The sequence below is a fragment of the Bubalus bubalis genome, chromosome X (assembly GCF_019923935.1).
Source record: "Bubalus bubalis isolate 160015118507 breed Murrah chromosome X, NDDB_SH_1, whole genome shotgun sequence".
Taxonomy (NCBI): Eukaryota; Metazoa; Chordata; class Mammalia; order Artiodactyla; family Bovidae; genus Bubalus; species Bubalus bubalis.
This window is the reverse complement of record NC_059181.1, coordinates 7,359,854-7,365,853: the sequence shown is the minus strand read 5'-3', so window position 1 is coordinate 7,365,853 and position 6,000 is coordinate 7,359,854.

Genomic DNA, 6,000 nt, shown 5'->3' with positions numbered 1-6,000 from the left:
AAAGAGGAAGAGATAGGGAATCTACCTGATAAAGAATTCCGAATAATGATAGTGAAATTGATCCAAAATCTTGAAATTAAAATGGAATCACAGATAAATAGCCTGGAGGCAAGGATTGAGAAGATGCAAGAAAGGCTTAACAAGGACTTAGAAGAAATAAAAAAGAGTCAATATATAATGAATAATGCAATAAGTGAAATTAAAAACACTCTGGAGGCAACAAATAGTAGAATAACAGAGGCAGAAGATAGGATTAGTGAATTAGAAGATAGAATGGTAGAAATAAATGAATCAGAGAGGATAAAAGAAAAACGAATTAAAAGAAATGAGGACAATCTCAGAGACCTCCAGGACAATATTAAACGCTACAACATTCGAATCATAGGGGTCCCAGAAGAAGAAGACAAAAAGAAAGACCATGAGAAAATACTTGAGGAGATAATAGTTGAAAACTTCCCTAAAATGGGGAAGGGAATAATCACCCAAGTCCAAGAAACCCAGAGAGTCCCAAACAGGATAAACCCAAGGCGAAACACCCCAAGACACATATTAATCAAATTAACAAAGATCAAACACAAAGAACAAATATTAAAAGCAGCAAGGGAAAAACAACAAATAACACACAAGGGAATACCCATAAGTATAACAGCTGATCTTTCAATAGAACCTCTTCAAGCCAGGAGGGAATGGCAAGACATACTTAAAATGATGAAAGAAAATAACCTACAGCCCAGATTATTGTACCCAGCAAGGATCTCACTCAAGTATGAAGGAGAAATCAAAAGCTTTTCAGACAAGCAAAAGCTGAGAGAATTCTGCACCACCAAACCAGCTCTCCAACAAATACTAAAGGATATTCTCTAAACAGGAAACACAAAAACGGTGTGTAAATTCAAACCCAAAACAATAAAGTAAATGGCAACGGGATCATACTTATCAGTAATTACCTTAAACGTAAATGGGCTGAATGCCCCAACCAAAAGACAAAGACTGGCTGAATGGATACAAAAACAAGACCCCTACATATGTTGTCTACAAGAGACCCACCTCAAAACAGGGGACACATACAGACTGAAAGTGAAGGGCTGGAAAAAGATTTTCCATGCAAATAGGGACCAAAAGAAAGCAGGAGTAGCAATACTCATATCAGATAAAATAGACTTTAAAACAAAGGCTGTGAAAAGAGACAAAGAAGGTCACTACATAATGCTCAAAGGATCAATCCAAGAAGAAGATATAACAATTATAAATATATATGCACCCAACACGGGAGCACCGCAGTATGTAAGACAAATGCTAACAAGTATGAAAGGAGAAATTAACAATAACACAATAATAGTGGGAGACTTTAATACCCCACTCACACCTATGGATAGATCAACTAAACAGAAAATTAACAAGGAAACACAAACTTTAAACGATACAATAGACCAGTTAGACCTAATTGATATCTATAGGTCATTTCATCCCAAAACAATGAATTTCACCTTCTTCTCAAGCGCACATGGAACCTTCTCCAGGATAGATCACATCCTGGGCCATAAAGCTAGCCTTGGTAAATTCAAAAAAATAGAAATCATTTCAAGCATCTTTTCTGACCACAATGCAGGAAGATTAGATCTCAATTACAGGAGAAAAACTATTAAAAATTCCAACATATGGAGGCTGAACAACACGCTGCTGAATAACCAACAAATCACAGAAGAAATCAAAAAAGAAATCAAAATGTGCATAGAAACGAATGAAAATGAAAACACAACAACCCAAAACCTGTGGGACACGGTAAAAGCAGTCCTAAGGGGAAAGTTCATAGCAATACAGGCACACCTCAAGAAACAAGAAAAAAGTCAAATAAATAACCTAACTCTACACCCAAAGCAACTAGAAAAGGAAGAAATGAAGAACCCCAGGGTTAGTAGAAGGAAAGAAATCTTAAAACTTAGAGCAGAAATAAATGCAAAAGAAACAAAAGAGATCATAGCAAAAATCAACAAAACCAAAAGCTGGTTTTTTGAAAGGATAAATAAAATTGACAAACCATTAGCCAGACTCATCAAGAAACAAAGGGAGAAAAATCAAATCAATAAAATTAGAAATGAAAATGGAGAGATCACAACAGACAACACAGAAATACAAAGGATCATAAGAGAGTACTATCAACAATTATATGCCAATAAAATGGACAACGTGGAAGAAATGGACAAATTCTTAGAAAAGTACAACTTTCCAAAACTCGACCAGGAAGAAATAGAAAATCTTAACAGACCCATCACAAGCACGGAAATTGAAACTGTAATCAAAAATCTTCCAGCAAACAAAAGCCCAGGTCCAGACGGCTTCACAGCTGAATTCTACCAAAAATTTAGAGAAGAGCTAACACCTATCCTGCTCAAACTCTTCCAGAAAATTGCAGAGGATGGTAAACTTCCAAACTCATTCTATGAGGCCACCATCACCCTAATACCAAAACCTGACAAAGATCCCACAAAAAAAGAAAACTACAGGCCAATATCACTGATGAACATAGATGCAAAAATCCTTAACAAAATTCTAGCAATCAGAATCCAACAACACATTAAAAAGATCATACACCATGACCAAGTGGGCTTTATCCCAGGGATGCAAGGATTCTTCAATATCCGCAAATCAATCAATGTAATACACCACATTAACAAATTGAAAAATAAAAACCATATGATTATCTCAATAGATGCAGAGAAAGCCTTTGACAAAATTCAACATCCATTTATGATAAAAACTCTCCAGAAAGCAGGAATAGAAGGAACATACCTCAACATAATCAAAGCTATATATGACAAACCCACAGCAAACATTATCCTCAATGGTGAAAAATTGAAAGCATTTCCTCTAAAGTCAGGAACAAGACAAGGGTGCCCACTTTCACCATTACTATTCAACATAGTTTTGGAAGTTTTGGCCACAGCAATCAGAGCAGAAAAAGAAATAAAAGGAATCCAAATTGGAAAAGAAGAAGTAAAGCTCTCACTGTTTGCAGATGACATGATCCTCTACATAGAAAACCCTAAAGACTCCACCAGAAAATTACTAGAACTAATCAATGACTATAGTAAAGTTGCAGGATATAAAATCAACACCCAGAAATCCCTTGCATTCCTATACACTAATAATGAGAAAACAGAAAGAGAAATTAAGGAAACAATTCCATTCACCATTGCAATGGAAAGAATAAAATACTTAGGAATATATCTACCTAAAGAAACTAAAGACCTATATATAGAAAACTATAAAACACTGGTGAAAGAAATCAAAGAGGACACTAACAGATGGAGAAATATACCATGTTCATGGATTGGAAGAATCAACATAGTGAAAATGAGTATACTACCCAAAGCAATTTATAGATTCAATGCAATCCCTATCAAGCTACCAACAGTATTCTTCACAGAGCTAGAACAAATAATTTCACAATTTGTATGGAAATACAAAAAACCTCGAATAGCCAAAGCAATCTTGAGAAAGAAGAATGGAACTGGAGGAATCAACCTACCTGACTTCAGGCTCTACTACAAAGCCACAGTTATCAAGACAGTATGGTACTGGCACAAAGACAGAAATATAGATCAATGGAACAAAATAGAAAGCCCAGAGATAAATCCACGCACATATGGACACCTTATCTTTGACAAAGGAGGCAAGAATATACAATGGATTAAAGACAATGTCTTTAACAAGTGGTGCTGGGAAATCTGGTCAACCACTTGTAAAAGAATGAAACTAGAACACTTTCTAACACCATACACAAAAATAAACTCAAAATGGATTAAAGATCTAAACGTAAGACCAGAAACTATAAAACTCCTAGAGGAGAACATAGGCAAAACACTCTGACATACATCACAGCAGGATCCTCTATGACCCACCTCCCAGAATATTGGAAATAAAAGCAAAAATAAACAAATGGGACCTAATTAACCTTAAAAGCTTCTGCACATCAAAGGAAAACTATTAGCAAGGTGAAAAGACAGCCTTCAGAATGGGAGAAGATAATAGCAAATGAAGCAACTGACAAACAACTAATCTCAAAAATATACAAGCCACTCCTACAGCTCAACTCCAGAAAAATAAATAACCCAATCAAAAAATGGGCCAAAGAACTAAATTGACATTTCTCCAAAGAAGACATACAGATGGCTAACAAACACATGAAAAGATGCTCAACATCAATCATTATCAGAGAAATGCAAATCAAAACCACTGTGAGGTATCATTTCACACCAGTCAGAATGGCTGCGATCCAAAAGTCTACAAGTAATAAATGCTGGAGAGGGTGTGGAGAAAAGGGAACCCTCTTATACTGTTGGTGGGAATGCAAACTAGTACAGCCACTATGGAGAACAGTGTGGAGATTCCTTAAAAAACTGGAAATAGAACTGCCTTATGATCCAGCAATCCCACTGCTGGGCATATACACTGAGGAAACCAGAAGGGAAAGAGACACGTGTACCCCAATGTTCATTGCACCACTGTTTATAATAGCCAGGACATGAAAGCAACCTAGATGTCCATCAGCAGATGAATGGATAAGAAAGCAGTGGTACATATACACAATGGAGTATTACTCAGCCATTAAAAAGAATACATTTGAATCAGTTCTAATGAGGTGGATGAAACTGGAGCCTATTATACAGAGTGAAGTAAGCCAGAAAGAAAACACCAATACAGTATACTAACGCATATATATATATATATATATATATATGGAATTTAGAAAGATGGTAACAATAACCCTGTGTACGAGACAGCAAAAGAGACACTGATGTATAGAACAGTCTTATGGACTCTGTGGGAGAGGGAGAGGGTGGGAAGATTTGGGAGAATGGCATTGAAACATGTAAAATATCATGTATGAAACGAGTTGCCAGTCCAGGTTCGATGCACGATACTGGATGCTTGGGGCTGGTGCACTGGGACGACCCAGAGGGATGGTATGGGGAGGGAGGAGGGAGGAGGGTTCAGGATGGGGAACACATGTATACCTGTGGCGGATTCATTTTGATATTTGGCAAAACTAATACAATTATGTAAAATTAAAAAAAAAAAGATGCATGCACCCCAATGTTCACTGCATCACTATTTACCATAGCCATGACATGCAACATTTTTTTAATTATAGCAAAAATGGGAAAAACAAAACAACCTTGAAGCAAACAGTCTCTAAACAGGGAGTCAAATTACTAGGTCTTTGTAAAAGCAGAGACTTAAAGATAATAAACAAAGCAAGAATCACGTATCAAAACCAAGTTCTATGTTAACATTCTAATAGCAGAAAAGATGATTTTATAATAAAAGAACTAGCACACCCTCATCTTTTTATCTCCTTGTCCCAGGAACTCAGAATTCTGAGCCAATGTTAAATGAGATCATGGGTGATTTTGTTCTTTCTTTGTACTTTTCTACCAACTTTATATTTTCTGTTATGAGCATATATTAATTTTTAACAAAGTTATACAGTATCATTTTCAACATGTAAAGAAGACATATGGATTTTATACATTCACAATCATTCTTCTATTTCTCCACTAGATGGCAGCATAATCACAATAAATATTTATTCATACACACAGAGAAGACAATGGCAACTCATTCCAGTACTCTTGCCTGGAAAATCCCATGGACGGAGGAGCCTGGTAGGCTGCAGTCCATGGGGTCACGAAGAGTCGGACATGGCTGAGCAACTTCACTTTCATGCATTGGAGAAGGAAATGGCAACCCACTCCAGTGTTCTTGCCTGGAGAATTCCAGGGATGGGGGAGCCTGGTGGGCTGCCGTCTATGGAGTCACACAGAGTCGGAGACGACTGAAGTGACACAGCAGCAGCAGCAGCATACATACATACACATATGAGTGACTACATTTGGATTTTATAAATTACATTCATTAGCATATATCTGTTTCTCCTCAAGAGGTCATCATATGCACAATAAATATTTATTTATACCCACATATACATCAGAGAAG